This window comes from Gorilla gorilla, chromosome 3 (assembly GCF_029281585.2).
Source record: "Gorilla gorilla gorilla isolate KB3781 chromosome 3, NHGRI_mGorGor1-v2.1_pri, whole genome shotgun sequence".
In the NCBI taxonomy this organism is placed as follows: Eukaryota; Metazoa; Chordata; class Mammalia; order Primates; family Hominidae; genus Gorilla; species Gorilla gorilla.
The window spans coordinates 70,132,347-70,155,148 of record NC_073227.2 but is presented as its reverse complement, the minus strand read 5'-3'; the positions used below and the strand labels follow the sequence as shown (position 1 = coordinate 70,155,148).

The 22,802-nt window shown below is 41.6% G+C and overlaps 1 protein-coding gene across 2 annotated transcripts in view; it reads left to right on the top strand.

Moving 5' to 3' along the window:
• Positions 1 to 22,802, top strand: part of CRACD (capping protein inhibiting regulator of actin dynamics) — a 280,521-nt gene that overhangs the window by 120,707 nt on the left and 137,012 nt on the right. For both annotated transcript variants that reach the window (XM_019025970.4, XM_019025968.4), the window contains exon 2: positions 9,684 to 9,830. The gene's annotated coding sequence lies outside the window, so the exon portion shown is untranslated. The remainder of the gene's footprint in view (positions 1 to 9,683; positions 9,831 to 22,802) is intronic.

The window sequence follows — 22,802 nt, the reverse complement described above, 5'->3', positions numbered from 1 at the left end:
CAGCCTCCCAAGTAGCTGGGACTACAGGTGCACACCACCACACCCAGCTAATTTTTGTATTTTTTTGTAGAGACGGGGTTTTGCCATGTTGCTCAGGCTGGTCTCGAACTCCTGAGCTCAAGCCATTCACCTGCCTTGGCGTCCCAAAGTGCTGAGATTACAGGCACCACGACTGGCCCATTAAGTGTATTGTTAATCTTTAGCCATTTGTTCTGCAGCCGAGTATCAGGGAGATGAGTTTGTTTCCTAAGATGTGCTTGTGAACAGTTGCCTTTGAGAAGTTGAAAATAAAGAAGCAGATCAGTTTACTCATCTGTAATTCAAACAACCAGCAGGGGTATTTATCTGGTGAGCTACTTTACTGAAAAGAATTGAATGAGTTCAGTTTATGATACTTAGGTTCTGTTTGTACTTTCACTGAGTAGAAGAACAACAACAACAACAACCACAACAAAAAACCCTCCTTTTTCCTTCCTCCTCTTCCTCCTCCATCCCCTGTAATGGAATAACATTCGAATGCCAACATCACAAACACAGAGGACCCTTCATTTCTTGGCTTGCCACTCCCTGCCTGTCACATGCCTTCTGGTTTGACTGGAGTAATCCTGGTAGAATCCACGTAGCTCTGAAGAGTGGGTATTCTGAAGAGCGCAGGTTCTTTGAGGGGATGATACATGTTCAGTTGCTCTGTTGGGAGTGGGAACCATGAATCACAGTGGTAGTGGCAATGTTAAGTGGAAGGTCCAGGGAAAAACCAAGAGTTCTCTGTGCTGCTCATTGAAAATAGGGAGGCTTAGAGATCTGGGTATCATTTTGGATACTTTTGGTATAGTCATTTTATATACTTTTGGTATTGGGTATAGAAAATCTTGGCCAGGTAAAGAGGGGCTGGATTTTGGGGGAACTTGAATGGCAGACTGAGACATTTATTCTGTGAATAGACTGGGTGCAGTGGTTTGCACCTGTAATCTCAGCACTTCGGGGAGGGAGAGAAAGGAGGGTTGCTTGAGGCCAGGAGTTTGAGACTAGCCTTGACAACATAGCAAGACCCTATCTCTACAAAAAATTAAAAATTAGCCAGGCATGGTGGTGTGTGCCTATAGTAGTCCCAGCTTGAGGCTGAGGCGGGAGGATCGCTTGAGCCCAGGAGCTCGAGGTTACAGTGATCTGTGATTGTGCCACTGCACTCCAGACTGAGCAGCAGAATGAGACCCTATCTCTTAAAAAACTATTACGTGAATAATGGGGAGTCATCATGTGTTTTGTAAATAGGGGGTAATTTAACACAAGGAGAATTGGCTGAATTAATCTGGCAGTAATGTTTAGGGTTCAACAGAGGCAGACAAACTAAATAATAGGATGCTGCAGCAAGTCATGCATGAGTAGGTGGGATTCTGCATCATGGTGGTGACAGAGATAACAGATTAAAGGGACATTCAAAGAAAGAAACAAATAAGATTTTTTAAAAAACTAATCGGGCATGGAAAATGACAGAGAATGAAAAAGCAGAATGACAGAGATCGTCTTAGAAAGACCATGATCATTATATGACAAGTTAATGGGTGTAGCACACCAACACTGCACATGTATAAATATGTAACAAACCTGCACATTGTGCACATTTACCCTAGAACTTAAAGTATAATAAAAAAAAAAGAAAGACTATGGTCATTATAGCTGACGAGGAACAGATACTAACTGTGAATATTTATCAGTGGAGGAGCAAAAGAGTATGTAAAAACAACCAGGAAGACACAGTATCAAAGAAACTAAAGGAACAGTTTCAAGTAGTGTTGTCCAGTTAGCAGCATCATAGATTAGGGGGGCTGTAGATCAGAGACTGATGGGTGTCAAGACAAATGCAAATTGAGCAACAGTTTTTATTTTGGGATTCACAGGTTATTGGTGACTTTGAAAAGTGCAATTTGAGTAGAATGATCAGATAGGTGAGGTGGGGGGTAAAGGAGTGAACAATGCTGAGATGGTGGAGATAACAAGTATGGACAATTTGCCACTGAAGTTTCACAACAAAAGGAGGAAGATAAATAATAATGAATAGTGGTAAGCTTACAGACTATCAACATTGTAGCTTAGCTAAGAAATGTTCCCTGTGCAGACAAATAGTAGAAAATTATAAGATCTAGGGGTGGTGGTGGGGAGTTTCAACCATATGCCTGCCTCCGTCCTGTGGGTAAGGCACCTGTGAAGATGTTTCCGTGTGCTTATGGTTTCAGATTTTCCACCTTTATAGCTCCAAACACACAGCTTTAAGGAGGTCTGTTGAACCTGCATGTTCCCAGAAGTTCTGTTGGGGAAGAGGCTGGGGAAGGCAGGAGATGGAGGAACAGAATTTCTGTACTCCTGCTGGTGCGTGGAGGTATGGAGGTATCTTTTGAGGGTTTTTCTTTTTTTTTTTTTTTCAACTTTACAGTATAACTTTAAATCTAGCCAAGGCTGGAAATGGGTCTCCTGTCCCAAAGTTCAGATCATTCCTGCAGTACCCTTCTGTTAGTTGGGGAGTCGCAGAGGAATAAAAGGAAGATAGTATCACTATTTAGGTCCCACTGTCCACTAAAACCGCTTCTTTTGCCAATTGCTATTGAGAATGGGCTGAGAAGACACTGCTCAAAGTGACCACATTGTATTTGCCTGAAAAACTGAAGCCATCTTGATGGGAACCTAATTCTGCATGGCGGAAAACAGCAAGCAGCACAGTTACCGCTGCTGGGCAGAAATCTTCTGAGTAATTCAGCTGTATTTTCTCTGTTACAATCTGTTCTCAAGTGCCAGGTCACAGGCATCATGACTTGCAGAAGTAAACGAATCTTGGAGATGTGGTTCTAACACCCAGCCTTTCTTTTTTTGAGACAGAGTTTCACTCTTGTTGCCCAGGCTGCTTTGCAATGGCATGATCTCGGCTAACCGCAACCCCTGCTTCCCGGGTTCAAGCAACTCTCCTGCCTCAGCCTCCTGAGTAGCTGGGATTACAGGCATGTGCCACCACGCCCAGCTAATTTTTTTTTTTTTGAGACAGCATCTTGCTCTGTCACCAGGCTGGAGTGCAGTGGCGTGATCTCGGCTCACTGCAACCTCCACCTCCTGGGTTCAAGCGATTCTCTTGCCTCAGCCTCCTGAGCAGCTGGGACTACAGGTGCGTGCCACCATGCCCAGCTAATTTTTGTATTTTTAGTAGAGACGTGGTTTCACCATGTTGGCCAGGATGGTCTCGATCTCCTGACCTCATGATCTGCCCACTTCAGCCTCCCAAAGTGCTGGATTACGGGCATGAGCCACTGTGCCCGGCCTAATTTTGTATTTTTAGTAGAGACGAGGTTTCTCCATGTTGGTCAGGCTGGTGGCGGACTCTCAACCTCAGGTGATCCGCCCGCCTCGGCCTCCCAAAGTGTTGGGATTACAGGCGTGAGCCACCGCGCCCGGCCAACACCCAGCCTTTCTGACTGTTAGACTGAAAATTTGAAATGCAGGCAACTTTCTCTTAGCACTTGTTTTTTAGGGTGACCCCACAGATCGCAGGAGCTGTGAAACATCCTGTACACAACCATAGCAAATGGAAAAAAGTCAAAGAAGTTTACCTTTGAGTATACATGCTCTGAGTTCACTGAGGATCACATTGCTCTTCCTTCTCCTTCAAAACATGCATTGCCTCATTCTTGCTGATTTTGTTCCTGTATTTGAAAAAGTGCTCAGATACATTCATTCTTGAATTACAAATTGTTAACATTTCAGGTGTTCTGTAAAGTTATCCCTGAGGATATGAGAAAGGAAATTAATAGAGATGGGTGTTGAACTCCAAATATGAGTGTTCAACAGAACAAGTTGTAAATTGCTTTCTCATCAGCAAATGGGTTTCCATGAAGCTACTTCATTTTAGATGACACCTCGCTATATTAAATGTGTTTAGAGCTTCATCAGGCCTATTTTGTCTAAATGAGAAGAAACTGAAGAAAGGAAAACCAGATTTCAGACTTGAAACCATACATAGACATACAGTCAAAGCTCATTATTTATGGATTCCATATTTGTCAATTTGCCCACTTGTTAAAATTTATTTGTAATAATTGGTAAACATTTATTTGCTTTCGCTTCTTTTGCATATATTCCCAGAATTGCATATATGCAAATTGCTAGATAATGTGGTCATTTTATTTTAAATGTTTTTAGAGACACCATACTGATTTTTGTGTCCACTGTACGTTTTACATTCCTACCAACAGGGTACAAGAAGGGCTTCAATTTTTCTGCATCCTCACCAACACTTGTTATTTTCTGTATCTTTGATAATGGCCATCCTAGTAGGTGTGAGGTGGTATCTCATCGTACTTTTGATTTGTATTTCCCTAATGATTAGTGACGTTGAGCAATTTGTCATGCACTAATTTGGAATTGATGTATCTTCTTTGGAGAAATATTTATGCAAATCCTTTGTCCATTAAATAAATTGGGTTGTTTGTTACTGAGTTGTAGGAGTCACACTAGAATGGTTCAAACTAAAGTCTGGCAACACTATTTTTTTAAATGCATGCTTCTGTTTTTGATTTTTAAATTTTTAATGGATACATAATAGTTGTACATATTTATGGGGTACATGGTATATTTTGATACAAGCATATAATGTGTAATGATCAAATCAGGGTAACTGGCACATCCATCACCTCAGACCTTTATCAGTTCTTTGTGTCAGGAGCATTTGAAATCCTGTCCTCCAGCTATTTTGATATATACAATAAATATTGTTAACTAAATTGCCCTATTATGCTACTGAACACTTATTCTATCTAACTGTATTTTTGTACCCATTAATCAACTCCTTGTCATCCCCCTCTCCCTGCTTCCCTTCTTAGCCTCTAGTAACTATCATTCTACTCTGTAGGAACATGAGATCAATTTTTTAAATCCCACATGTAAGTGAGAATGTGATATTTGCCTCTCTGTTTCTGGCATATTTCACTTAACCTAATGTCTAGTTCCATCCATGTTGCTGCAAATGACAGGATTTCATTTTTTATGGCTAAATAATATTCCATTGTGTGTATATATAACACATATTCTTTATGCATTCATCTGTTGATGGACACTTAGGTTAATTCTGTATCTTGGCTATTGTGTGAATAGTGCTTCAATAAACATGGGAGTACGGTGTATTAGTCTGTTTTCACACTGATATAAAGAACTACCTGAGACTAGGTAATTTATGAAGAAAATAGGTTTAATAGACTCACAGTTCCACAGGCTTAACAGGAAGCATGATTGGGAGGCCTCAAAAAATTTACAATCATGACAGAAGGTGAAGGGGAAGCAAGGCATGTTTTACATGGTGGCAAGAGAGAAAGAGTGAGGCGGGAAACTGCCACACTTTTTAAACTATCAGATCTTGTGAGAATTCACTCACTATCACGAGAACAGCATGGGGGAAATCCATCCCCATGATCCAGTCACCTCTCACCAGGCCCCTCCCCTGACAGGTGGGGATTACAATTTAACATGAGATTTGGGTGGGGACACAGAGCCAAACCATAACATACAGATATCTGTTTGATACACTAATGTTCTTTTGGTTATATTAACATATGCAGCAGTGAGATTGCTGGATCATATGGTAGTTCTCTTCTTAGTTTTTTGAGGAACCTCCATACTGTTGTCCATAGTGGTTGTACTAATTTACATTCCCACCAACAGTGTACATTCTCCTTTCTCTGCATCCTTGCCAGCATATGTTACTTCCTATCTTTTTGTTAATAGCAATTTTAACTGGTGTGAGATAATATCTTATTGTGGTTTTTGATTTGCATTTCCCTAATGATTAATATACCTACTTGCCACTTGGATGTCTTTTGCCATTTTAATTCAGTTTCTTTAGCAGAAGTTCTGTTTTTTAATTTTCTAAAATTTTTTAAATTTTTGTGGGTATGTAGTTATGAATTACATGAGATATTTTGCTTCAGGCATGCAATACATAATAATCACATCAGGGTACACACACAGGATATCCTCTTTTGCCATTTTTAAATCAAATTATTTGTTTTTAGCTGTTGAGTTGTTCTAACAACTCAATAATTCTGGTTATTAATCCCTCGTCAGATGGATAGTTTGCAAATGTTTTCTCACATTCTGTTGGTTGTCTCTTCGTTTGTTGTTTTCCTCGCTATGCAGAAGCTTTTTAGCTCAATGTAATCCCAGTTGCTGATTTTTGCTTTGGTTGCCTGTGCCTTTGAGGTCTTACTCAATGACTTTGTCCAGGCCAATGTCCTGAAGCATTTCCCCACTGTTTTCTTGTAGTAGTTTCATAGATTCAGGTCTTACATTTAATCTTTAATTCATTTTTATTTAATGTTTGTATATGGTGAGATATGGAGGTCTGGTTTTAGTCTGTATATGGATATCCAGTTTTCCCAGCATCATTTATTGAAGAGACTGTTTTCTCCCCAGTGTGTGTTCTTGGTGTCTTTGTTGAAAATTATTTGGTTATAAAAGTGTGAATTCATTTCTGGGTTGTCTATTCTGTTCCATTGGTCTATGTGTCTATTTTTAAACCAGTACCATGCTGTTTTAGATATTATAGCTTTGTAGTATATTTTGAAATAAGGTAGTGTGATGACTCCAGCTTTGTTCCTTTTGCTTAGTTTTCTTTAGCTATTCAGGGTCTTTTGTGGTTCCATGTGAATTTTAGCATTGCATTTTCTATTTCTCTGAAGAATGTCATTGACATTTTGATAGGGATTTCATTGAATCTATAGATCACGTTAAGTAGTATGGGCATTTAACAATATTAACTCTTTCAAACTATGAGCATGGAATATCCTTCCAATTTCTTTTTTTTTTTTTTTTGAGATGGAGACTCACTCTGTCATCCAGACTGGAGTGCAGTGGCGCAATCTCTGCTGACTGCAAGCTCCGCCTCCCAGGTTCACACCATTCTCCTGCCTCAGCCTCCTGAGTAGCTGGGACTACAGGCACCCACTACCACACCCGGCTAATTTTTTTGTTTTTGTATTTTTAGTAGAGATGGGGTTTCACTGTGTTAGCCAGGATGGTCTTGATCTCCTGACCTTGTGATCCACCTACCTCAGCCTCCCAAAGTGCTGGTATTACAGGCATGAGCCACCGAGCCTGGCGCAATTTCTTTCATTGGTGTTTTATAGTTTTCATTGTAGAGATCTTTTAATTCTTTGGTTAAATTTATTCCTAGGTATTCTTTTTGTAGGTTTTGTAAATGAGATTACTTTCTAGATTTCTTTTCCAGATTGTTAACTGTTGGCATATAGAAATACTACTGATTTTTGTATGACAATTTTGTATTCTGCAACCTTACTGAATTTATCAGTTCTAACAGTTTTTTTTTAGAGCGTTTAGATTTTTCTAAATATAAGATAATGTCATCTGCAAACAAGTACAATTTGACTTCTTTCTTTGCAATTTGGATGCCCTTTATTTCCTTTTCTTGTCTAATTGCTCTATCTAGGACTTCCAGTACTATGTTGAATAAAAGTGGTGAAACTGGGCATCCCTGTCTTGTTCTAGAGCTTAGAAGAAAGGCTTTCAATTTCCCCTGTTCAGTGTGATGCTATCTTTTGGTTTGGTTTTGTCATACACGGCCTTTATTGTCTTGAGGTATGTTCCTTTTATACCCAGTTTCTTGAGGATTTTTATCATAAAGCAATGTTGAATTTCATTGAATGCTTTTTAGGAGGCATCTATTGAAATCATCATATAGTTTTTGTCTTTTATTCTGTTAATGTGATGTGTTGATTTGTGTATGTTGAACCATTTTTGCATTCCTGGGGTGAATCCCACCTGATCATGGTAAATGATCATTTCAATGTGATGTTGACTGTGGTTTGATGGTATTTTGTTGAGGATTTTTGCATCTTTTTTATGCCTTTGGTTTTGGTATGAGAGTAATGATGCCCTTGTAAAATAAGTGTGGAAGTATTCCCTTCTTTCCAATTTGTTGAAACAGTTTGAGTAGAATTGGTATTAATTTTTCTTTAAATGCTTGGTAGAATTCAGCAGTGAAGCCATCAGGTTCTGGGCTTTCCCTAATGAGAGACTTTTTATTGCTGCTTCAATCTTGTTACTTTTTATTTGTCTGTTCAGATTCTCTATTTGTTCAATCTTGGTAGGTTGCATGGATGTAGGAGAGTAACCATTTCATCTAGGTTTTCCAATTTATTGTTGTACAATTGTTCATAATAGTCTCTAATGAGCCTTTTTATTTCCATGGTACCTGTTGTAATGCCTTCTTTTCTGTCTCTGATTTTATTTATTTGAGTCTTCTCTCCTTGTTTCTTAGCTTAGGTAAAGATTTGTCAAATTTTTTTTATCTTTTAAAAAAGCCAACTTTTTATTTTGTTAATCTTTGGTGGTTTATTGTCTCAATGTTATTTGTTTATGCTCTGATCTTTATTATTTCTCTCCATCTACTAATTTTGGGTTTGGTTTTTTCTTGCTTTTCTTGTTCTGTAAGGTGCCAATGCCAAACGTTGATGAGATTGTGTAAACTAGAACTCTCATATATTACTGATGGGAGTGCAAAATGATACAACCGCTTCTGAAAAATGTTTCACAGTTCCTTACAAAGTTAAACCGAGGCAGAATGTTGAGCTCATTTCTTTGCATTTCCCTTCTCTCTGGGATCGCCTCAGCCTGTAAGTTGGACAAAAGGTCCATTCACTTTATGTTCCTCTAAATAGCCACTTTCTGCTAGGTTTCTCAGTAGTTTTGCCCTGTGCCTCCTAAAAAACCAGTGGGTGTCTCAAAAGGAAAAGTGGTACAAAATGTCTGACTTGCCTCAATTTTATTTCCCTTCTCCCTTAAGATCGTGGCCTCTCATGCCCTGGCTGTCTTGGTAGTCCTCCGAAGCCTTTAAACAGATTTTAAAAATAACTTTTGTCCAACTGTTCTAGTTGTATTCAATGAGAAATTGGTCTGCTAGAAGCTAGTCCCTCATAGCCAGAACTGAGAATTCTTCTCTAAGCCCATACAAGCCAACCCCCATCAGGGCTTGACACCCTTGTCCATCCTGAGATTTGGAGTGACTTCGTCCTGTATTGTTGCCCCAGAATGTTGTCTTGTTTCACAGAGCTTTGCTTAGGGCCTGTGTTAATCTGAGGTTGTTTCTTGGACATTTTCTACCTCCATTCCAGCTAAAATCTACATTCATTACATCCTGGTTTTCATTCAGGCAGCTTTAGAAGGGATTGTGCACTCTACCCACAGGAAGCTCATTAACCTAGTTAACTCTGTGATTTGTATTAGAGTAAAAAGGTGCCTTCACTAGGAAATAACCTAATGATTACTGCCTTCACGTCTGCTAAATTGGATTTGTGTCTTCTAGCTTCTTGAATTTTAGTTAAACTACATGAAGAATATATGTGCAATGCTATGTGTAAGCATATGGAAGTCTCAGTATTCAGGGATGTGATTCTTTTAGTCCTCTCAAAAGGGGGAAATTTAATAATAAATGCTTTTAAAGCTCTATAGTAAATTTTGGCTAAACAGTGCAAATCGAATGTTGGTAAACCTAATTGGAAGACTCATGGAGGGGGAAGAAACCTCTTTTGTGCTGACTTCTGCCAAGGATTGGAAAAGGGATTCATTTTAAAGGCTCCCCAAGAGAGGATTGAAGACATAAAGTTCTTGATGTTTTGTTTTTTTCTCAACAGCTTACAAGAGCAGTGATTCCCAGGCTTTCTCAGCAATGTACCCCATTTCCTGACATTTACGGCTGAAGGTGAAGTTTCCCTTTTGCAAGGAGAAAATTTTGGTGGAGAATTATCCAACAAGAAAAGGACCTGTGGCTATTAAGATAGGTAAGTCTTTTACGTGGAGTATGGAGAGGGAAGTAGCTTATGGAAAAAATGCTAAGGAATGTTTCATTTGTTGTAAGTGGGATTCTAGGACTAGTATGTATTTCACTGAATATCAGGACAAGTGATCCTTGTCATCAGTGATCTAATCCTAGGTTGCATTCCCAACTCTTCTACTTACCAGCTGAGTCAACTTGGACAAGTGACTTAAATTCTCTGAACCCCAGTTATTTCATCTATAAAAGAAAGTTTCATGGGAAAAGGTTTTGTAAATGGGAGAGGACATGTAATACAAAAATGTGGTTATCACCCGGGTGCAGTGGCTTGCACCTGTAATCCCAGCACTTTAGGAAGCTGAGGCGGGCGGATCACTTGAGGTCAGGAGTTTGAGACCAGGCTGGCTGACATGCTGAAACCCATCTCTACTAAAAATACAAGTCAGTCAGGTGTGGTGGTGGGCACCTGTAGTCCCAGCTACTCAGGAGGCTGAGGCAGGAGAATCGCTTGAACTTAGGAGGCAGAAGTTGCAGTGAGCCAAGATTGTGCCACTGCACTCCAGCCCGGGCAATACAGCGAGACTCTGTCTCAAAAAAAAAAAAAAATGGTTATCATTGTTCATTGTTTTCTTGCTATTAGAAAATTCAATGGAAACAGTGGCCTTGTGTCTCATGTTGCTTTTGAGCCACAGAGCTTGGTCCTGTGAGTTTGGGGAACTTTGTCTTCTGAATGCTGGGAGTGGGAGGCATTCCTCATCTGCCTCCCCTGTAAAAATAACATCATATCAGCCGGGCATGTTGGCTCACGTCTGTAATCCCAGCACTTTGGGAGGCCGAGGTGGGCGAATCACAAGGTCAGGAGCTCAAGACCAGCCTGGCCAACACGGTGAAACCCCATCTCTACTAAAAATACAAAAACAGCTGGGCGTGATGGCGGGCGCCTGTAATCCCAGCTACTTGGGAGGCTGAGGCAGGAGAATCGCCTGAACCCGGGAGGGAGAGGTTGCAGTGAGCCGAGATCTCGCCGCTGCACTGCAGCCTGGGTGACAGTGCAAGACTCCATCTCAAAATAAATAAATAAATAGCATCATATCATTATTTTGGCTGCAGATATCCGCCACTTACTTTTTGTAAGTTGTGGGAAGGGATGGAAGTTAAATATGAGATCAAAGGAAATAAAATAACAACTACCTATCAACAGTGACCTATTACGATAACTACCTGTTAATAAAAACTACTCATTAGTTGTCTTAGTTGCTATGATAAGCATTGTATTGACTATTTGGTTACTTTATTTCATTAAATTCACATACCAAGCTTTGTAAGATGAATGTTACCTCTACCATGAGAGTTCTCCTGGATTGTCAGCACCCCTTAGGGAGTCACTTAAAGAAGATAAAAGTCAGTCTGATTTCTTGTAATTTGAGAGGTTTTATTAGATGGTGGGAGTTTGAAGCTTTTAATTTTTTTCTAATTTTTTACAGTGAACACATACGGCTTCTGTAATAATTAAAGTGGTCATTTGAAAATGAATGATGGATTTTTAGAAAATTTTTTCTTAAGCACCTACAGTGAACTAGGTACTATTTTTGATGTGTGTTCACATCAGTGCATGGAGCTTAATGTTGTAGCATGGATGGAGATGATAAATAATGCATATAATAAACACATTACTAGGATATTAGAATCCACTGAGAACATGGAGAAAAGAAAAAGTAAAGTAGAGCAAGAGAAGTTGGTTAGTGGGGTGGGAGTGCAAATTGCAGAAGGGGCCTCATCGAGGAAAGGCAGGAAGTCAGGAGTTGGCCCTGGGCCTGTTCCAGGTAGAGGAAGCAGTGGGTGTAAAGGCCCTAAGGAGGGAATGCAGCTGGGGTGTTCCAGCCACAGCCAGGAGCCAGTCAGTGCTGGAGCAGAGTGAGTGGGAGGGTCGATCCACAGGAAATGATGACACTTCTTGGTTTAGATGCATAAGATAGGTTGCCTTATTTTCTTCTGCAGTTAAAGAACACTTACTCCCTCCACCCAGCACACACACAAAATACATACATTAGGCCTCTAGCACCATATTAATTTGCTAGGACTGCCATAAGAAATTAGGCAAACAGAGCTTGAAACAACAGAAGTGTATTGTTTCACAGGTCTGTAGGCTAGAAGTCCAAAATCAAGTTAGGGCCATGCTCCCTGTGAGACACATCAAAGGGAAACCTTCCTTGGCTCTTCCTGGCTTCTGGTGGTTGTTGGCAATCCTCGGCGTTCCTGGGCTGCAGCTGCATCCCTCCAGTCTCCGCCTCTGTCATCACCTGTCATTCTCACTGTGTGTCTGTGTCTACACATGGCTGTCTTCCCTCTTCTTATAACGACACCAGATATATTGGACTAAGGATCCACCCTACTTCAATGTGACCTCATCTTAAACTAATTACATCTGCAACAGCCCTACTTCCAAATAAGGTCAAATTCAGTGGTACTGCAGGGTCAGGACTTCAGCTTACTTTTTGGGGGATACAATTCAAACCATCACAGCTACCTTAAATAATAAGTAATAGATATTACTATTCCCATCTTACAAGTAGAGAAACAGGCTCAGAAAACTCAAATAACTTGCCCAAGATCAGAGTCAGTAATCAAAACAGCCAGGTGGGCTTGACACGATGGCTCACACCTGTAATCCCAGCACTTTGAGAGGCTGAGGCAGGCGAATCACTTGAGCCGAAGAGTTCGAAACCAGCCTGGGCAACGTGGCAAAATCCTGTCTCTATAAAAATCACAGAAAATTAGCTGTGTGCCTGTGATCCCAGCTACCCAAAAGGCTGAGGTGGGAGGATCACTGGAGCCGGGGAGGTTGAAGCTGCAGTGAGCTGAGATTTTACCACTGCACCCCAGCCTGGGTGACAGAGTGAGACCCAGTTTGTCTCAAAAACGAACAAACAAAAAAAGCAGAACAACAACTCCAAAACACACAACAACAACAAAGAAACAACAACAACAAGAAAAACCAGCCAGGTCTAGGCCAGGCATGTCCTAGCTATCTGCAGTCCCAGCCACTTGGGAGGCTGAGGTGGGAGGATCGTCAGTGTGATTTCACCATGCTGCTTATGTGCTACTAGGGCCGTGATATCAGGCTGGAGCTGACAAGACACTGCCCTGACACAGGGTAGGAGTTGCACGCATACGACGTTGCAGTCCCTGTCCAAATTGCTTAACTCCAAGAGAGCTCACAACTGATGTTCTACCTCAGCTTTCCTATCAGAAGCCATTCCTCCTTCTAGCATGACAGACTTAGGAAATAGATGCTTTTTTCCTCTTTTAGGAAGTTTTCCAGGGAAGTAATACTGTAATTTTAAAAACATATGTAGAACATTTTGTGATGGAATTAAATGATTTTTTCTCATACAACGTAGAAAAAAAGATGTGTGTGTGTGTGTGTGTGTGTGTGTGTATGGCTCCCTGATTCCGTTGGTTTCTTGCAATAGAATTAGGGGATTTTGGCCAGGTGCGGTGGCTCATGCCTGTAATCTCAGTACTTTGGGAGGCCAAGGAGGGTGGATCACCTGAGGTTGGGAGTTTGAGACCAGCCTGATCAACATGGAGAAACCCCGTCTCTACTAAAAATACAAAAATTAGCCGGGCATGGTGGCGCATGCCTGTAATCCCAGCTACTCCGGAGGCTGAGGCAGGAGAATTGCTTGAACCTGGGAAGCGGAGGTTGCGGTGAGCCAAGATTGCGCCGTTGCACTCCAGCCTGGGCTACAAGAGTGAAACTCCGTCTCAAAAAATAAAATAAAATAAAATAAAATAAAAAGAATTAGGGGATTTTGAAAGCCTTGAATATATTTTGGCTTTTCATTATGTTTAAAGATTCCCTCTAAACGTGCAGCCGTCTAGCCATTTGTGTTCCTTGGCCTGCAGCTGCATCACTGCAGTCAACTCGAGAACCTTATTCTAGGCATGGTCTTGAGGACTGCACGCGAGAAAAGGAAGGCTACACCAAAACAGAGCTGAGCACTTTTCCATGCCTGCACAGGCACGTGGTGTAGAGGGACATCCTGAGTTAGGCTGAAGGTAGAAGAAGCGACCACTGGCGGTCATGCTAGAGAAATGTCTAAATCCTGGTCAAGGAAAGCAAGTGCTCAAAGCTAAGTGTTGTGTTAAGTCTGGGAGGTGAGACAAAGCCATAGTAGGAAGACCATACCTGACCTCAAACCAGGAAGATTCACGAACTAGAGCATGAGGCAAGGTGAGTGGTTCGGAGGTTGGCTGGTGAGGGCTTCAGGGGCCTGTTTGTCTTTGGCTCTGTCTGTGCCATGTGGAAGTGAAAGGGGAAGGTGTCATGTGAGCCTGGGCAGCCCGCATCTGCTTTTCCTCAGTTTGCATTCAACCATGTTTTTGTTTACATAGCCTTGTAGTTTCCTTTCAAGGTCCTTTTTTTAACCTCTGTTCTAAATGTGTTTTTATTCCCTCTAAGCTTTTGTGCTTCTCTTTGCGCTTAACAGCAAATTGCTTTGGATCTTCATCTTAGTATAAAGAAGGGGGAAAAAAGCTGCCTCTCATCTAAAGATCCTCCTGCTCTCTGTTAACATTTCTTTCTTTTTTTTCCCCCAAGACAGAGTCTTGCTCTGTCGCCCAGGCTGGAGTGCAGTGGCATGATCTCAGCTCACTGCAACCCCCGCCTCCCAGGTTCAAGTGATTCTCATGCCTCAGCCTCCCGAGTAGCTGGGACTACAGGCATGTGCCACCATGCCCAGTTAATTTTTGTACTTTTAGTAGAGATGGGGTTTCACCATGTTGGCCAGATTGGTCTCAAATTCCTGGCCTCAGGTGATCCACCCACCTCAGCCTCCCAAAGTGCTGGGTTTATAGGCGTGAGCCACCACGCCTGGCCAACATTTATTTTCTTTGTCCTGGAAGTGTGTGGAAATAGCAAGGTCATCATATTCTAGTGAATTAAAACGACACTTAGTCTTTGTCTGATGTTACTGCCACCAGATGTGACTCCCTGGGACATACCTCCATCACACAGGTCTGGCTAGGGTTCTAGAGTCTAGTTAACACAGGTCTCCTCGATTGCCTTTTGGTTATCTAGCTGGCACTTCGTAGCTGCAGATAAATAGTTGCTGCTCTTGCTACTCCTGCAGCTGTTGATTGTGAAGTTAGACTACATGGGCCAGGCAAATCTGGGGTCATTGGTTTGAATTACTTCTCTGCTACCAACATTCAGGTAAGTACTCGGCTTTTCACAGGAAAGCCCCAAAGATGACTGATACTAGAATTTAAAGACTTATTTAATCCCTCTTATCACTATTGAATGGAAACAAGATCCTCCTTTTTCCCCAGTAGTGGTAGATTGTTGAGCAATGAGAAATAATTAGTCCTTTAATTGTAACACTTTTAAAAATAATCAGGTGAAATTCACATAGCATGAAATTAAACATTTTAAAGTGAACAATTCAGTGGCATTTAGTTTATTTATTTTATTTTTATTTTTTGAGACGGAGTCTTGCTCAGTCGCCCAGGCTGGAGTGCAGTGGCGCGATCTCAGCTCACTGGAAGCTCCGACTTCTCGGTTGACGCCATTCTCCTTCCTCAGCCTCCCGAGTAGCTGCGACCACAGGCGCCCGCCACCACACCCGGCTAATTTTTTTATATTTTTAGTAGAGACAGGGTTTCACTGTGTTAGCCAGGATGGTCTCGATCTCCTGACCTCGTGATCTGCCCACCTCGGCCTCCCAAAGTGCTGGGATTACAGGCGTGAGCCAGCGCACCCGGCCTTCAGTGGCATTTAGTATATTCAGACTGTTTTGCAACCATCACCTCTGTCTCTTTCCAAAACATTTTCATCACCCCAAAATAAAACACTGTACCCATTAAGCAGTTACTCCCCATTTCCCCCTCCCCTCAGCCACTGGCAACCACCAATCTTTCTGTCTCTATGAATTTACCGTTTCTAGATACTTTATATAAATGAAATTGTACAATCTGTGATGTTTTGTGACTGGTAAAATGCTTAATTGTTATTACCAATCATTTATTTTTTCAATCTTCTCCTGTCATTTTGCTGGGAGAGCTGGGGTGCTATGGGAATATTATCTTTCTAATTAGGACCTCCAAAAAGAAAACCCCTTCAGAACACCTGCTTCGCTTTAGTTGCTGGTGGACTTCTCTTCATGAGACAGATAGCAGTTTAGAATTTAGTTACTTAATCTGCAAGGATATGGAGAATTTGACTTCACCTTATTTCACTTCTACCATGGGGCTCAATCCCCTTGGGCACCCTGTCTCCCCACCCCTGACTTATGTCATTGTTCTAGTGGTCTGAACTTCAGTTTATCCCATCATCCAGATGAACCTGTAATTGATATTTTGGCATTGGGATAGCTGGAGATTATATTGCTAGCCTAGGCAACAAAGCAGTCTCTCCCAAGGGAGTTAAATGATACTAGCCGTTGAAGATGAAAATTTGAGGAATACTTTACACTGTCATCTCTTGGGGAGGCTGATCACACCCATCCCTCCTTTCTTCTGTCCTTGGTGAAATAGAGGCTGCTCCGGGAGGGCTCTGGGATGCAGACAGCAGCGACTTGAAATGAGATTCCTCTCTCCATCTGCCAGACGTAACCCAAGATGAGTTGCACAGATGAAGCTGGCAGAGAAATGGGAAACTGGATGGCAAATGAGGTTCTGAGGGAAGCAAAATTCTAGCTAAATCCTTTTGTGATGGTAGAAGAGCTCTTGGTCTAATAATACAGAACTTAAGAATTAGGTTGGTGTAGTGCTAGTGGTTCAGCAAATGCAACTTGTCTGCAAGTCTCTTTCCTGTAGACTTCCTGGGAGTGTAGTGTTTATGAATAGGTGCCATGGGACCACAGTTAAACACAGGACAAACGATGACTTGTCTCCATCAAATGTGATTATTGTATACTGTACTATGTGCTAGGGAGGACTGAATCATCAACTCTATACTCTAAGATATCTCTTCCAGGAGCTTGAAAACACCAACTTTAGAGTAACTAGTTTGACAAGAAATAGCAGAGAGATGGGGATGGGGTAGGGGCATTTTGTTGATTCCTTTCCTCTTCCCTCCCTCCATTAACATGCATGGAACTTTTTACATGCCAGACATTGTGCTGAGGGGTGAGGATATGAAGTAAGCATACTGTTCAGGAGTTCATGGTCACTTCCTCCTTCCTGTCACCTCTCTGCTGCCTCAGGTTCTCCTGCTCTTAACAGAGAACTGTAAGTAGTTGTATCTTGTCTGTCCTCCATGATAGGAAGTAGCTTCTAAAAGCCAGGGGGCCAGGCACGGTGGCCCATGCTTGTAATCCCAGCACTTTGGTAGGCCATGGCGGGAAGACTGCATGAGCCCAGGAGTTCAAGACTAGCCTGAGCAACATAGTGAGACCTCATCTCTAACCACAAATTTTTAGAAAATTAGCCAGGCATGATGGCATACCCCTATGGTCCCAGCTACTCACAGGGAGACTGAAGTGGGAGGATGGCTTGAGCTTAGAGGGTTGAGCCTGCAGTGAGCCATGATCATGCCACTGCACTCCAGCCTGGGCAACAGAGCAAGACCCTATCCAAGAAAAAAAAACAACAACCAGAGCCTTTGAATTTGCCATTGAGCCTTTGAATCTAGCATTGCCCTAGCAAATACTTAGGGCATTGCAATGGGAATTGAACTTTATCAAATTGAATTCAGATATGTAAACAGATAACCGGGTGAAGTGTGCTTAGTGATATTTGAGAGAGTTTTGCACAGAGTGCTGGGGAACACAAAGGGCAGCATAAACAACTGCCACAGGGAGCCTGCGGGCCTCCCAGAGGTGTCATTCGAGCTGTCTTGAAAGATGAGAAGGTGCTTGCCAGACACTCGAGGGGGGCACACAATCTCCGCAGGTCACATTTATGTCAACGTGTTTCTTAAGAGAGGCCCTTGGATCCTCTAAATCCTGTCCTTTCTTTCATTTATGTAACTTTAGAAAAATGAATGCTTGATTTACCAGCAGCTTTGGATCAAGCCTATAGACTGTACAGGCTTCTCTTCCAGCAAACGATCATCTTAGTACTTCTAGGGGATAAAGCCAAAAAATACCCCAAACCAACCAACCAACCAACCAAACAACAACAACAAAGCTATTGAATTTATTACCCCTACAATGTCCATTTTAATCTTCTTTTTCCTTAGTAAAATAAATACATTTTTTTTTTTCTTCTAAATTGGCCCAAGTGAAGCCAAGATTTCGTTCCCATGATCCTTTCATCATTTCAACAGACACACACTGAATGCCTCCCACGGATAAGGCACTGCTCCGGACTCTAGGCTGACAAAGAACAAACAGCAAGACAGTTTCTGCTCCCACGGAGACCAAAAATTGACACCAAACAGAAAGCTAAAGTCAGCATGGAAAATGTCCTCCACTACTGTTTACTGTTAAAGCATAATCTATTGTTTACATACATGCACACAGATTAAGTGTTAAGCTTCTTGAAATAAATGACTAATTCTGAACTGCAGTTCAGAGGTCCAAGGAACGATGAAGAAGGCTATTCTATGACTGGAAGATTTACCAGGAAAAGGAAAAAGCATCCTTAGTCTAAACTTCACTGGGCACATATTTTAAGAAGCCTCAGAAAGTTCATTCCATGCAGAAAAACATCCCCCAAAAGGAGCATTTAAAACAGAACTTAAATTTTATATTAAGGACTTGGATATGTATATGTATTTTCAAAAATCGATATCATTTTATTTTCATTCTTTGTGGTGAATTTTGATGTTTTACTATTATAGAACTGGAACCCCAATTTCTAATAATTCTTATTATTGGTCTAATAATATAGAACTTAAGAATTAGGAGACAAGGACATAGTCTACCAAGGCTTGACATGCTTGGCCTATCTAGGAACTACTTAGTACTTGAGTTGGGGAGGGCCTATGATAGATGAGATTGCTCACCCTGATGCTGCCAATTCCAAATGCCCATCTTCTCTTCTCCATCTCTTCTGGTCAATAGCTTAGCTGTCCTTAAAGGATAAATTCAACACCAACCCAGTTTATTCTCTGATACCTCCCGTTCCTGGAAATGAGTGTTTTATTTTTTCCCTCCAGACTCCTACAGCAGCTCATTTATATCTGTCTAGCCTCTCTCTCTCTCTCTCTCTATCTCTCTATTTCTCTCTCTCTCTCTCTCTCTCTCTCTCTCACACACACACACACACACACACACACACACACAGAGAGAGAGAGAAAGGGGTTAACATTTTCCACCTGGCTTATAATTTTTGGTAAATATGTCATATCCCCTACTAAGTGACCACCTCCTTGGAGTCAGTGCTATTTTCCTTCATTTCTTTATATCTCATTTCCTCCACCCTCATCTGAATACCTATCTCAATATTAAACCATAATGGGCTGGGTGCGGTAGCTCACGCCTGTAATCCCAGTACTTCAGGAGGCCGAAGCGGGTGGATCACTTAAGAATGTGCATCACCTAAGGAGTTCGAGACCAGCCTTGCCAACATGGTGAAACCCCATGTCTACTAAAAATACAAAAATTAGCCAGATGTGTGGCATGCATCTGTAGTCCCAGTTACTGAGGAGGATGAGGCATGAGAATTGCTTGAACCTGGGAGGGAGAGGTTGCAGTGAGCTAAGATAATGCCATTACACTGTAGCCTAGACAATGGGAGTAAGACAGTGTCTCAAAAAAAAAAAAAACCAAAAACCATATTGGACACTCAGCTGTGATTCAGTGACTTCAGTGATTGGGATTTCAGGCTAGATGAATATATGCAAGAATGTCTGCCTCTCTTCCCACTGCCATTATCCATAGCATAACTCCTTAAACATTATTTCCTAAAGTAGTTCCATGGAACAGTAATTCTAAGGAATATTTAAAAAGTATTTCTTTTTTTTTTAAATTTTATTATTATTATACTTTAAGTTTTAGGGTACATGTGCACAACCTGCAGGTTTGTTACATATGTATACATGTGCCATGTTGGTGCGCTGCACCCATTAACTCGTCATTTAGCATTAGGTATATCTCCTAATGCTATCCCTCCCCCCTCCCCCCACCCCACAACAGTCCCCAGAGTGTGATGTTCCCCTTCCTGTGTCCATGTGTTCTCATTGTTCAATTCCCACCTATGAGTGAGAATATGCGGTGTTTGGTTTTTTGTTCTTGCGATAGTTTGCTGAGAATGATGATTTCCAATTTCATCCATGTCCCTACAAAGGACATGAACTCATCATTTTTTATGGCTGCATAGTATTCCATGGTGTATATGTGCCACATTTTCTTAATCCAGTCTATCATTGTTGGACATTTGGCTTGGTTCCAAGTCTTTGCTGTTGTGAATAGTGCCACAATAAACATACGTGTGCATGTGTCTTTATAGCCGCATGATTTATAATCCTTTGGGTATATACCCAGTAATGGGATGGCTGGGTCAAATGCTATTTCTAGTTGTAGATCCCTGAGGAATCGCCACGCTGACTTCCACAATGGTTGAACTAGTTTACAGTACCATCAACAGTGTAAAAGTGTTCCTATTTCTCCAGATGTGGAGAAATAAAAAGTATTTCTTGAAAATGTTTATGGTTAAATACTTTGGGCGATTCTGAATTAAACAAAGTTAAATAAGATTTTTTCTTGCAGGATGTATTAGTCTGTTCTCACATCTAGGTCATGCTGATATAAGAGGTGGGCTTCTATGGCCTTGGACAGCTCTGTCCCTGTAGCTTTGAAGGGTACAGCCTCCTCCCTAGCTGCTTTCACGGGCTGGCATTGAGCGTCTGCAGCTTTTCCAGGCACATGGTGCAAGCTGTCTGCGGATCTACTATTCTGGGATCTGGAGGACAGTGGCCCTCTTCTCACAGCTCCACTAGGCAGTGCCCCAGTGGGGATTCTGTGTGGGGGGAATCCAACCCCACATTTCCCTTCCACATTGCTCTAGCAGAGGTGCTCCATGAGGGCTATAAAAAATTAAAAAATGCACTATCCTGAGAACAGCATGGGGGAAACCACCCCCATGATGCAATCACCTCCTACCAGATCTCTCACTAGATACATGAGGATTATGCGGATTACAATTCAAGATGAGATTTTCATGGGGACACAGCCAAACCATATCATGGGACTTCTCAAATTGTAGGCATTGAGGAGATAAAGTGAATAATGTATCCCAAAATTATTTGACCAGAGAAACCTTGATAATTTTCCTAGAATGTGTATTCATTTTCTATTGGCACTGTAACAAAGTATCATAAACATAGTGGCTTAAAACAACACAAATTGTAGTTCTAGAGATCAGAAGTCTCAAATGAGTCAGCAGGCCTGGCTCCTTCTGGAGGCTCTACGGGAGAATCCCTTTCCTTGTGTTTTTCAGCTTCTAGAGGCCACCTGCCTTCCTTGGCTTGTGGCCCCTTCCTCCCTCTTCAAAACCAGCTGCATAGCATCTTCCAGTCTTCCTCTCTCCCTCCCTCCCTTCCTCCCTCCCTCCATCCCTCTGTTCCTCCCTGTCTCCCTCCCTCTCTCTCTGTGACCTCTGCTTCTACCATCACATCCTCTCCTGTGATTCTGACATTTCTGCCTCCCTCTTATAAAGACCCTTGTGAATATACTGGGCCCATCCAGATAATCCAGGCTCATCTTCCGACTGCAACATGCTTAACTTCAGCACATCTGATCCCCTGTTCACAGTTCTGGGAATTGGAAAGTGGACGTCTTTGGAGAGCCATTATTCTACCTGCCCCAGGACATGTGTTCTGCGGCAGCACTGCCTGCAGCCAGGGCGTTTGCGTCCATTCTGAGACCTGTGTGGAACGCCCAACCACCATCTACGACGTTATTTCTAAGGGAAAGTGAATTCTGAGTTGTGAAACAAAACAAATTAACATCTGTGATACACAGCCATGGATAAACTATGAATTCTTTTTATAGTAACCTTGGCAGTGATAACCAAATAAAGACCAGTAAAGGCTTTCTTGTACATGAATCTGCTTAAACTCCGTTCTCTCAGTCCCAGATGTAGAGCTCTTGTTTTCACAATACATCAGACAAATTGTGTGCTAGAACTGCCCAGAAGAATTATTTTCTGTCAAAATCAAGACCTTTTAAACTGTATATAAATATGAACCTACTGTATATTGAAGTAAGAACAAAACTCATCATTTTGTGATAAGTTTACTCTTTATTCAAGAAGGTATACTGGCCAGGCGCATTGGCTCACACCTGTAATCCCAGCACTTTGGGAGGCCGAGGCGGGAGGATCACCTGCGGTCAGGAGTTCGAGACCAGCCTGGCCAACATGGCAAAACCCCGTCCCTCCTAAAAATACAAAAATTAGCCGGGCATGGTGGTGCACACCTGTAATCCCAGCTGCTAGAGAGGCTGAGGTGGAAGAGTTGTTTGGACCCGGGAGGCAGAAGTTGCAGTGAGCCAAGATCGTGCCAATGCACTCCAGCCTGAGTGGCAACAGAGCAAGACTCCATCTCAAAAAAAAAAAAAAAAAAAGAAAGTATACTGTGCTGGGAATTTTAACTTTTAACCATGTCATACCCAGTGCCCAATAGATTTCAGCAACATATATCTAATCCTGTAGTCACTAAATAGGGCATGATACAAATGTGAAATCTAATGTGAAGACTTGTGGGAAGAGGTTCATGATGAGGAACAGTAGAGAAATGAAATGAGTTGAAAAGAACTCAGACCAAGAGATAGAGAAAGGATTAAAGTCTAATATATATTGTATCATGAAAATTTTGTTTTAAAAATAAGCTTTGGGAAAGAAAAAAAACCATAAACATTTTCCCATGCAGAAAAAACAAAGTACTCAAAGGAAGACCCTGGATTTTAAGTAGAATGAGAAGACCTTTTCCTGATCTGAAAAAAAGTGAACTTTTCCCTGCAAAACACAGGCATGAAAGATCTTTGAAATTCCACATAGATTCATGATACCTGAAATTAAATGGAATGGG